This window comes from Hyla sarda, chromosome 3 (assembly GCF_029499605.1).
Source record: "Hyla sarda isolate aHylSar1 chromosome 3, aHylSar1.hap1, whole genome shotgun sequence".
In the NCBI taxonomy this organism is placed as follows: Eukaryota; Metazoa; Chordata; class Amphibia; order Anura; family Hylidae; genus Hyla; species Hyla sarda.
In genome coordinates this window covers 361210224-361222691 of record NC_079191.1, presented here as the reverse complement: position 1 = coordinate 361222691, position 12468 = coordinate 361210224, and the positions used below count along the sequence as shown (strand labels likewise).

General features: G+C 47.3%; 1 protein-coding gene across 2 annotated transcripts in view; it reads left to right on the top strand.

Moving 5' to 3' along the window:
- PSME4 (proteasome activator subunit 4) overlaps positions 1-7937 on the top strand; it is a 185717-nt gene extending 177780 nt beyond the window's left edge. Inside the window, exon 48 of one of the 2 annotated variants that reach the window (XM_056567663.1) lies at positions 6852-7937. The gene's annotated coding sequence lies outside the window, so the exon portion shown is untranslated. The remainder of the gene's footprint in view (positions 1-6851) is intronic. The other variant, XM_056567664.1, reaches the window with a different exon arrangement.
- The last annotated feature ends 4531 nt before the right edge of the window (positions 7938-12468 follow it).

Here is a 12468-nt window from a genome sequence, read left to right as displayed (position 1 = left end):
CTGGGGAGGATACCTGGACACAGTCTTGGGTGAGACAGTTCAATTTTTACTATGTCTTTACCCAGAACTGTTCCTACCTCTAAACAGATATCTGGAGTGTTAGCCACTCATTACATCTGTTATAGCTGTAAATCAAAAATGGCTGGTTCTGCTGAACCACTTGTTCCGCCTTTACCACTGCTCCCCCAGACCCCCCTTCTATTCTACCCGGTTGTTCTTCCAGACCCGGTGGGTTTGGCCACCCCTCCAGCCCTGGTTCCCTCCCTCTCCTGGTCTATATCCGACTTGGCTCAGGTCTCCCGTTATGTGGTGACTGCCTTGGAGAGGCCCTCCCTACACCGGCCCTCCGAAGGGTCCCGCTCTCCCCCTATACTGATGCTCTCGCAGCGTCATAGGGGTGTTTTCATCGGACTCATTCCCCAAGTTCCTTTCATCGTGCCCAACCTCCAGGGCTGTCTCACCTCGTTCCCATTTACCTGGAGAACTTGTGGATGAGGTTTCTGATTCGGCCTCCGACTCAGAGGACTGCACGGATGTGCCTGATGTGGTGTACTCATAGGTTGCGGGGATAAGAGACACCTTCCAGCTAAAGGACCCAGGAACTTCGGACGTGGTCCAGAAGTTTCCTTTCATCGTGCCCCACCTCTTCCAGGGCTGCCTCACCTCGTTCCCATTCATCTGGAGAACTTGTGGATGAGCTTTCTGATTCGGTCTCCAACTCAGAGGACCGCACGGATGTGCCTGATGTGGTGTACTCATTGGTTGCGGCCATAAGAGACACCTTCCATCTAAAGGACCCAGGAACTTCGGACTTGGCTCCAGAAGTCTCCTTTCTTCATGCCCGACTGGCACCCAAGACTTTCAGCTCTCAAGCTGAATTTTACACCCTGCTGGTATCCGCCTGGAGGCACCTTGACAAGACGTTTCAGGAAACGAAGAAGGTTTAAGCGCGGTATTCCTTTGCCAAGGACCCCATTGCTTGGTGGACCTCCTCTCCAACTGTGGATCCGCCGGTCTCCCGCCTCTCTAAGGCGCCTACCCGGCCGTTGGCTAATGCGGCTGCATTCAAGGATCCAGCTGACATGAAGGTGGAGTCTTTGGCAAATTTTGCCTTTGAGGCAGCAGGTTCTTCCTGCTTTTGCTTCTGCCTGGGTGTCAAGGCCCTTTCAGTATGGTCTCCCAACTCCGCCAGGGTAGTCTTCAAGATCCCTCCGGGGTATTACTTTAATCTGGCTCTCCGATGCTCCGCAGATGGAGATTTTCTGTGCTCTGTTTCCATGCGCAGCACTGTGCTGCCTCTGCCACAAGCTACCTGGTAGCCACCGTCCCTCCATGTGGGTTAAAGCCTGGCATGCGGATGCCACCTTCAGGAAGTGAAGCGACGGGCGGAAAAGAGTTCTTTATTACCTCTGGATAAGGCTCACAGAACCGCTTTCCGTCATAAGTCCTCCTTCTGGTTCTGCGGACCTTTGGTACCAACAAAGGGTCCAGCCAGGCGCCTTCTCGGGAAGAGGGCTCCCTCCTTCCCATCCCGTTCCTCCCGGTGGTCGGCTATCTGTTCCGGCCGTTTTGCGGCCCCCATCAGGCACCCGTAGGCCTTCCTCGGCCTGAAGGGTCGCCCCCCACCCGCCAACCTTTCTCGGGTGGTTGGTCGCCTCTTACTCTCCGGGATGCCTGGACCATGCAGCTCCTTTTTTTTTTATCCAGGGAGTAATTGTCCCGGTTCCTTCAGGGGAATGTTTTCGAGGTTTGTTCCAACCTCTTTGTGGTCCCCAATAAAGGCGTTTCTGTTCGCCCAGTCTTGGTTCTCGGCTATCTCAGCCAGTGTCTTGCTTTCCCATCCCGAATGGAATGTCTCCGTTCGGTGCTGGTGTCCATGGTTCAAGGGGAGTTTTCGTTCCTCGGTGGACTTCAAGGATGCCTGCCTCCACATCTCATTGTTTCCCGATCATCAGCGGTACCTCCGCTTTGATTTCCGGATGGTCATTTTCTATTGTGGCTCTCCGTTTCGTTCTGGCCACTTCTCCGCGGACCTTTACCAAAGTCCTGGCGCCTGTGATCGCCCTTTTACGGACAACAGTTGTTTCCGTGATTCCTTACTTCGACAACCTCCTGATCATAGCCCCAGCCAGGGCCCAGATCCTGGAGAGTCTTAGGCTCAACCTCCAGACCTTGTCTCACTTTGGTTGGATGGTCAATTGGGACAAGTCCAACCGCTCTCATGGGGCTCCGCCGACCGATCGGCTGACTCTCTTATCAAGAGTCCGATGACTTCGGCACCCTGCTCCAGTTTCCATTCGCTTTTGCATGGATGTCCTGGGTCGGTTGGCGGCGGCCGTGGAGCCCGTGCCAGTTTCATCACCGACCTCTTCAATTGGTGATTCTCTTCCGGTGGGACACGTCTTCATTGTCTCTCGACCGCAAGATCGTTCTCTTTAGTCAGTCTTGTTGGTCCCTTCTATGGTGGCTTAGTTCCCCCTGGTTTTTTTCGGGATGCTACTTCCTGCTCCTCCCTGCCAGTCTGTCGGGCTGGGGAGGTGTTTTCAGGGATGGGCTGGTCTGGGGTCTTGGCCCCCCGAGAAGCCCTTTTCCCCTTCAACATTTTTTTTGGCCTAGGGCAATTCTTTCTTTGCTTGCTTCTTGGGAAATTCCCATCTGGGCGGAACTCGGGTTTCTGGCCATCTCAGCTATCTTCAGTCCGGCCGTCCCTGGGATGTAGTCCTCTCGGCCGGTCCTCAGTCGTCCAAGGCCAGTGGTCCCTACATCCAGGGGTGTTTGCAGTGATCTGCAACCCCTGGGACGCTCCAGGTGTGGGCCTCTGCTTGTCCTGCCACAACCGAAGCGTTCCTCTCTCTTGGTCGGGCTTTGCCCTACCTTATCTGTTTCCTCCCCTTCATCTCTTTTCGGGGTCCTGAGGAAACTCACAGTAGGGCGTTTCCGCCATTCTCGTGGCCCTGCCTGGCTCCGTCGGGCATGGTACGTCGTCGTGATCAGGCTCCTGAATGACTTAACGCTGCACCTTCCTTATCGTCCAGACCTCTTATCTCAGGTCGCCTGTGCCACCCCTATTTACCGTCTCTGCTTTTGACGGCGTGGCGGTTGAGACAGCGGTTCTGAGGACCCGCGGTTTCTCTTCCCAAGTGGTTCACACCATGCTGAGGGCTCACTAGCCTTCCTCTGCAAGATTTAACACCATACCTGGTGGTCTAATTTTTTTGTTGGTGTGAAACAGCCTTTTTCTCCAGACGTGGTTTTCCATTCCCGACCCCTTTCCAGTCGGGGCTGGCCCAAAGGTTGGTTTTCAGCTCCCTTAAGGGTCAAGGTTTGGCTCTTTCCATTCTGTTTTCAACTTCCTCTGGAGTTCAATTATCATGTCCGAACCTGGTTCAGGGAGTGGCACAAGCTGCCCCTCCTTATCAGTCCCTTTCTTTCCCTTGGGACTTACACTTGGTCTTAGGTGCCCTGCAAGGCACCCCCTTTTGAACCTCTCAGGGACATTACTCTTCGCCTCCTTCCCCCGAAGGTGGCGTTCCTTATTGCTCTTACCTCGGTTAGGAGGGTGTCAGAGCTGGTAGCTCTCTCATGCCGTTCTCCCGTCCTGGTTGTATACCAGAACAAGTTTTTTTCCGTCCAATAAGGACACTCATTTTCATCGTCCTACCGTCCCTTTGTCCGGCCCCTTCTCATCCTGGAAGCGTTTGTTCCAAATCTGGTTGTGGTGAGGGCTGTTCGGACTTATCTCTCAGTCACTCTTTCCTTTCGGCAGTGTGACTCCCCCTTTTTTGTTTCTCCGGAAGGTTGTCGGACAGGATAACCTGCTTCCACGACCACTATTTTTCGGTGGGTCCGGTTTACTATTTCGGGAGCTTACCGTTGCAAGGGGAAGATCCCACCCTTCAGGGTTTTGGCTCATTCCACCCGTTTTCGGGGCATCCTGGGCCCTCCGCTACGTGGCTTCGGCCTTGCAGTTCTGTAAGACGTCCGCGTGGTCGTCTTTGCTCTCTTTCTCAAGGTGCTACCAGATTCATACCTTCGCATCAGTTGATGCTACTCTGGGCTGTAAGATGTTGCAGACGGCGGTGGTCCCACCGTCCACCTGTCTGATTCCTTACCCACCCAAGGGACGGCTTTGGTACGTCCCATGGTCTGTGTCCCCCAATGGAGCCGATAGAGAAAAGGAGATTTTTTTTATGCTTACCATAAAATCTCTTTCTCGAAGGATCCATTGGGGGACACAGCTCCCACCCTTTTTTCTGGTGTTCCTACTTCAGTTATCTGTCCGAAGGTGTGTTCAGTTGCCTTTTCTTCTGATTGCTCGGACAGTTTGTGGTTTTCTCTTGACCTGTCGGTCTTCTCCCATTGCTCTGGGACTAAAACTGATTAACTCAGGTGCCTGTGGGCATGTATACCCTGCTGGGAGGAGCCGACTTTTCTTGTTGCCATAGTGTCGAACCTCCTAGTGACAGTGACACCCATGGTCTGTGTCCCGCAATGGATCCTTCGAGAAAGAGATTTTACGGTAAGCATAAAAAATCTCCTTTTTAGAGTTTTTTGCTTATTTATTAAAAAATGAAGAGAATTTGCATCACACTGATAAGTTGTTTATCACTGCTGCAGAGCTGACCTACATGGAGAACAGAGCCGGAATCAGAGTGCAATGTATATTGTGTAGTGGCCCTATTGGGTTACTGCATATCGTTTCCTATGGAAATGAATTGGAGTTGAGCTGTAGTAACCCAGAATGACCACTACACAATATACACAGCCCTCTGCTTCCGTCTCTTTGTTATGTACACAGTCATGGCCGTAAATGTTGGCACATCTGAAATTTTTCAAGAAAATGAAGTATTTCTCAATAAAATTGGACATAATGTAACACAAACTCCAAATATGGTCTGGACAAAATTATTGGCACCCTTTCTAAATTGTGGAAAAATAAGATTTTTTTTCAAGCATGTGAGGCTTCTTTAAACTCACCTGGGGCAAGTAACAGGTGTGGGCAATATAAAAATCACACCTGAAAGAAAAAAGGAGAGAAGTTCGCTTAGTCTTTACATTGGGTGTCTGTGTGTGCCACACTACGCATGGACAACAGAAAGAGAAGAGAACTGTCTGAAGACTTTAGAACTAAAATTGTGGAAAAATATCAACAATCTAAAGGTTACAAGTCCATCTCCAGAGATCTAGATTTGCCTTTGTCCACAGTGTCCAACATTATCAAGAAGTTTGCAACCCATGGTACTGTAGTTAATCTCCCTGGGCATGGACGGAAGAGAATAATTGATGAAAGGTGTCAACACAGGATAGTCTGGGGTGGATAAACACCCCCAAACAAGTTCCAAAGATATTCAAGCTGTCCTGCAGGCTCAGGGAGCATCAGTGTCAGTGCAAACTATCCGTCGACATATAAATGAAATTAAACTCTATGGCAGGAGACCCTAGAAGACCCCACTGCTGACACAGATTTTGCCAAAATGAACTTGAGTAAGTCAAAAATCCTTCTGGGAAAACATCTTGTGGACAGATGAGACCAAGATAGAGCTTTTTGGTAAAGCACATCATTCTACTGTTTACTGAAAACGGAATGAGGCCTACAAAGAAAAGAACACAGTACCTACAGTGAAATATGGTGGACGTTCAATTATGTTTTGGGGTTGTTTTGCTGCCTCTGGCGCTGGGTGCCTTGAATGTGTACAAGACATCATGAAATCTGAGGATTACCAACGGATTTGGGTCGCACTGTACAGCCCAGTGTCAGAAAGCTGGGTTTGCGTCCGAGGCAAGCAGGACAATGACCCCAAACATATGTCTAAAAGCACCCAGAAATGGATGGCAACAAAGTGATGGAGAGTTCTGAAGAGGCCAGCAATGAGTCCAGATCTAAATCCCATTGAACACCTGTGGAGAGATCTTAAAATTGCTGTTGGGAAAAGGCTCCCTTTCAATAAGAGAGACCTTGAGCAGTTTGCAAAGGAAGAGTGGTCCAACATTCCGGCTGAGAGGTGTAAGAAGCTTATTGATGGTTATAGGAAGCAACTGATTTCAGTTATTTTTTCCAAAGGGTGTGCAACCAAATATTAAGGGTGCCAATAATTTTGTCCAGCCCGCTACCAGCAGACACACAGTGAAGTGCGAGTCGCAGTGTATCCGCACATCGCGGCCGCTCCCCCGGCTCCCTGAGCTACACAGAGAGCGGCCTCGATGTGTGCGAGTACACTGCAGCGTAACTCGCACATCGCAGTGTCTGCTGGTAGCGGCGGATTGCCGCTATTAGCAGGCACAAAGAGGGCAGCACTTTAGGGGCCTTTGTCAGCGGATTCGCAGCTGCGGATCCGCTGACAAATACCCCCGTGTGAACGCACCCTGAAGGAGTATTCCGGCTTCATAAATCTGTATGATTGCAAGGGTCCCGCCGCGATCTCGGTGCAGCCCCCAATATTCTGTGCCGGGCGCTGCCTCAGAGACTGGGACATTACGTCACTTCCACGCCCCCTCCATTCATGTCTATGGGAGGGGGCATGACGCCCGTCACGCCCCCTCCCATAGACATGAATGGAGGGGGGCGTGGTGTTACCTCACTAGGGGGCGTGGCCGTGATGTCAGGTCCCAGTCTCGGAGGGATAAGATGTATAAAGCCAGAATACCCCTTTAACTGTGCCTGCACTAAGAATAGAATAGTGGATCATAAATTTAAAAAAAGTAGAAAAATACAAAATGTATTGCATTTGTTTTAATACCAATACCTAAACAACCCAGATAGATTGGTTCCCTGAGATGACATGTTAACTTGGTATCGGCACAGCGGACCCTGCTTCTGTGTATCCTAATATGTTAATATTTTCTCTTGCCAGTGCACCATATACAGGGAAGTATCTGTACCATGTGAAGGGCCCAGACCCATCTCAGAAGTTTTAATTTGAGGCATCCAGCCGCCAAGTGTGCAGTTCTTCTTTATTTTTTTTTATTTTTTTTTCCGTTTTATTTTTTATTTTATTTTTTTTTTCAATGGTAAACCACAATAAAAGAAGCATCTGGGCTATTTTAATGGATGGATGACACTTGTGCTTGAACACGACTGACGTATCAGAATGCAGAATGATGTTATTAAGCGGCTATGTTGCCACAAACCACAAGGACTCAATAAGACTTTATTTTATTTAATTTTTTTTTTCAGATGTGTTAAATAACTGTATAAAAAAAAAAAAAAAAAAAAAAAAAGTAAGACAGTAGTGAAACATTGTACAGGTTTCAACCTTTTACATGAATTGACAGCCTTGTTTCTAAAGAGCAGCGCTGCAGACATCCAAGCTAGGTTTCAGCTTTGTATCAAGTGACCATGCCATATTTTTGTGTTTTTAAATTATTTCTATTATTTTGCTCTTAGTTTGAAGCACTTCCATGGGTTTTATGGAATGTATGCATGTCTGTGTGTCTATAGCATGTGTATATATATATATATGTACACATGGAGATAGACATACGACCGTACATAACATCTGCATAATTTTTTGCAGCTTATTTCTGTGCTATACTCCTGTCGCTGATATCTTACTAGGTGACATTTTTTTTTTTTAGCAAGGTACTTTATACATGGAGATGATTCTCATTTTTGGCAAACGCATCTTCCCTCTGTAAAGATGTGTACTGTGTTCCTTGAAGGAATGCCGTTATTTTTATTGCCTACCTGCTGAGCAAGTGACCCCGTGATACTTTGAAGCACAGCAGAGACCCTAGTGCAGGATTTCTCAGCACACAGGTGTAACCACTGTATAGCGTAGTGCCAAATCCGTGCGATCAGTTGTACACTTAGTTTATTTTAAAACCAAATAAACTGATTGTTTCTAACTATTGTTTCTCTTCAGTTTTGTCTATTCTACATGCAGTTGTGGGAAATGAACAAGGCTTTTACTATTTCTGTGTTTGTTTAATTATTATTATGATTTTTTTTTTCCCCCCCAAAAAGTAATATATAAGAATGCATGAAAATTTGTGATTTGTACAGTATATGCTTATGGTTAAAGTGTCATCTTATTTACCTTCCAGCAGCTTGTTTATTCCCTTTTCCTGACTGCAGGATTTGCATAAGGGTTAGGTTGATACGTAATTTTGTTTCATACAGATTCCGCACCAGAATCTACATCCCATGTGTGTCCATCTACAGCATAGGACAGCGTTTCCCAACCAGGGTGCCTCCAGCTGTTGCAAAACTACAACTCCCAGCAAGCCCGGACAGCCTTCGGCTGTCCGGACTTGCTGGAAGTTGTAGTTTTGCAACAGCTGGAGGCACCCTGGTTGGGAGACACTGGCATTGGACCATGCAGATATCTTGTCGTGTAGCCTGGACACTGATAATTAGAGATGAGCGAACTTACATTCGATTTAAATTCGATTCGTCACGAACTTCTCGGCTCGGCAGTTGATGACTTTTCCTGCATAAATTAGTTCAGCTTTCAGGTGCTCCGGTGGGCTGGAAAAGGTGGATACAGTCCTAGGAGACTCTTTCCTAGGACTGTATCCACCTTTTCCAGCCCACCGGAGCACCTGAAGGCTGAACTAATTTACGCAGGATAAGTCATCAACTGCCGAGCCGACAAGTTCGTGACGAATCAAATTTCCTGTAAATTCGCTAATCTCTACTGATAATCCTCATTTAACTGGTCTAATCTGTCTCCAAAACCTTGCCCAACTCTGCTGCATGTTCATACTGTCCAGTTTTGGGTAAAAATACTGCCTAAAATTTTGTGTATGAACATGCAGCAGAGTTGGGCAAGGTTTTGGAGACAGATTAGACCAGTTAAATGAGGATTATCCGTGTCCAGGCTACACAACAAGATATCTGCATGGTCCTATGCCAGTGTCTCCCAACCAGGGTGCCTCCAGCTGTTGAAAAACGACTTAGTTTTGAAACAACTGGAGGCAGTTTTGTTGGGAGTTACACAGTGTGATGGAAGCTGTGTATTGGGTGACCCATGGGGTATAGAGAATCTGTCAGCTCCATACTAGGTACAGAGCCCAGCAGATTGGGGCTCCTGAGGATAAAATGTCTGCCCTCTACAAGGGATTAGGAAAGCAGTGATATGTGAGTCTGTACAGTTATTAAAGGGGTACTTAACTGTAAAACATTTTTTTTTAAATCAACTGGTGCCAGAAAGTTAAACAGATTTGTAAATGACTTCTATTTAAAAAATCTTAATGCTTCCACTACTTATCAGCTGCTGTATACTACAGGGGAAGTTCTTTTCTTTTTGAATTTCCTTTCTGTCTGACCACAGTGCTCTCTGCTGACACCTCTGTCCATTTTAGGAACTGTCCAGTGTAGGAGCAAATCCCATTGCAAACCTCTCCTGCTCTGGACAGTTCCTGACATGGACAGAGGTGTCAGCAGAGAGCACTGTGGTCAGACAGAAAGGAAATTCAAAAAGAAAAGAACTTCCTGTGGAGCATACAGCAGCTGATAAGTACTGGAAGGATTAAGATTTTTAAATAGAAGTAATTTCAAATCTATTTAACTTTCTGGCACCAGTTGATTTTAAAGAATTTTTTTTTCCAGGGTAGTCCCCCTTTAACTGCAAAGTGTTCCTGATCACAATGTCTGCCTCTTCTGTGTGCAGATTCTGTAGTGTGTCTTATGCCACCGATCTATGTACTTAAATCAGACTCCGAGTGCAATGATGATACTCCCTCCCTTGCCTCCACAAAGCCATAGGTATCATGGGAAATGTAGGCTGCATTAGGAGACCATATCAGACAGGAATTAGGGACCAAGATGGCAGGTAAGCTATACATGACACATTAATGAAAACAGATGTATACAAGGCCTCCAGTTTATTATTTTAATGGGCACTGTCACTTTAAAAAAAACTTTTCACATATTGTAGAGACATGTCAAAAGTTTTGGCCGGTCAGGGTCTGAGTACCTGGACCCTGACAGATCGCTAGAATGAGCCAAGAGAAGGCAGAGCAAAGCGAGACATACCTAACATGCAACTTTATGGGATTGTCTCGGTCAGCCATTCTCTTCTCCCAGCTCTATCTAGCAATGGGTCAGGGTAAAGATACTTAGACCCTGACTGATCAAAACCTTTGACATGCTCTAGTACATGTCAAAAGATTCTTAAAGCGACGGGTACTCTCTAATAATAGCCTATGCTTCATTGTATAAGCAATATAACCTATCCATCTGGGAACGAAAGTGGAAGAGAAGACACTAACTGTACGGATTGTATTCCTGTTGCCCTCCTGCACTTTTCTTGCACCATCTCCTTTTGTGCCAACATGTTGTCGATAGTGTTGACAAGTCACATGACCGTGCTAGCCAGTTGCTCTCTGGAGCATTGTGGTTCCACCTGTGCCCATCATTGTGATAACACTTTTCTTTTAATTTCTGAAAACATATTAGAGCCCCCTGCAATCTCCAAAACTGGGACCAGAGTCTTCCCTTAGAATGGAGCTGCAGCTGGAGCTTGTTTTTAAGGGGTACTTCCCTGCTCAGCATTTGGAACAAACTGTTCTGAACGCTGGAGCTGGCACCAGGAGCTCGTGACGTTACAGCCCCCTCACGATGTCACGCCCCCTCAATGCAAGTCTATGGGAGGGGGCGTGACAGCTGTCACGACCCCTCCCATTGACTTGCATTGAGGGGGAGGGGCTATGACTTCACGAGCTGCCGGCTCCAGCGTTCGGAACGGTTTGTTCCAAACGCTGAGCAGCAGAGTACCCCTTTAAGGGGAACTGCCAGCGATAGCTGAATACATCGTTCAGTTGTCTACACAGCTCCCGTAGAGAATGAGTAGCACGATGCCCATATCCAGTACATACTCCATTATTGCTCACATCAGTCCCTGTCACCCATGAAGCTCACAAACTAAATTCCAAATTCATTGATCATTATGTGTTTTAAGGTGTGGGAGGAAATTGTACCCAGAGGTAACCACGGCAACATGGAAAGAACATACAGACTTCAGACAGATGTTGCCTAATTTGCATTCAAACCCAGGGCGTCCAGCGCTGCAAAGCATCAATGCCAACCAACAGCAAGGATGGTCTTTTTGCATCCTTGTCCTAAAGTTATGTTCAACCCACACCTGAGTGGAAGTTGCATATTGTTCTATGTCTGTCCCTGAAATCTTTACCTGCCATAGAAAGTTCAAGGGATTGCCCAGGATTACAAAAACATACCTGCTTTCTCCCAAAAACAGCACCACACCTGCATGTGATGTTGCTGCATGGCTCCATTCACTTCAACTGAGCTGCAGTACCACAAGAAAAGTGGTGGCTATGCCATGAAGGTGACATGAGAATACCTCTTAAAAGGGGTACTCCACCCCAGACATCGTTTCTCCTGTCCAAAGGATAGGGAATAAGATGTCTGATCATGGGGATCCTGCTGCTAGGGACCCCCGCAATCTCCCTGCTGCACCCAGCGTGTGTTTAGAGCGTCAGGTGCAGCGCCGGAAGCTCGTGACATCATGGCCACGCCCTCTCAATGCAAGTGTATGGGAGGGGGCGTGGCGGCAGTCACGCCCCCTCCCATAGACTTGCATTGAGGGTGCCTGGCCATGACGTCACGAGCCTCCGCCCCGCATTGACAGTAATCTGACACGGAGCGAAGTTCGCTCCGTGCACCAGATGTCTGGGGATAGGAGATAAGATGTCTAGGGGTGGAGTACCCCTTTAAGTCATACTAAGGGCAGGGTCTGTAGAGAGGTATATGCATTTTAAACATTGGTGACCCATAAACCTGTACATATAGTACAGCAATAGTTAATAAACTCCTTTAAAGCCAGACCTGACTGTATAAAATGTAATGAGCGCATGTGGGTACATGTGCAGTAATGGAGATTAGGCTGCCCGCTCTCCAGCTAAAAACACTCTTGTAGGATCTTGACATCTCATCAACTTCATCTGTGCCAAAGGGCGGTAGTAACGGAAGAGAGTGATATTTTTAAAAGGGAACAATAACACCCAACGTGACAAGTGTAAAATGAGTTTATCATGACATGCTGGGTCTAAATATAGCGAGCGACTAAGTCATATTTTTTGATTCTTGCCAGATGTACAGTGTACTCATTTATTATATTCCCCTTATGTTCTCTCTTTGTTCTTTCTTCTATATCTGTTTGTATATAGGATCCATTATATGCTATTTAGTTATTAATTATAAATACACAATGCCTATTGGAATTACATTTCAGAATTTGACACTATATAGACTTTAAAGGGGTAGTCCAGTGCTGAAATACTTATCCCCTATCCTAAGGATAGGGGATAAGTTTCAGGTCGCGGGGGATCTGACCGCTGGGGCCCCCCGCGATCTTCTGTACTGGCCCACAGCTTGCTGGCCAGATAGCGGGTGTCGACCACCGCACGAAGCAGCGGCTGACACGCCCTCAATACAGGGCTATGGCAGAGTCTGAGATTGCCGAAGGCAGCTCTCAGGCTGTGCCATAGAGTTGTATTGAGGGGGCG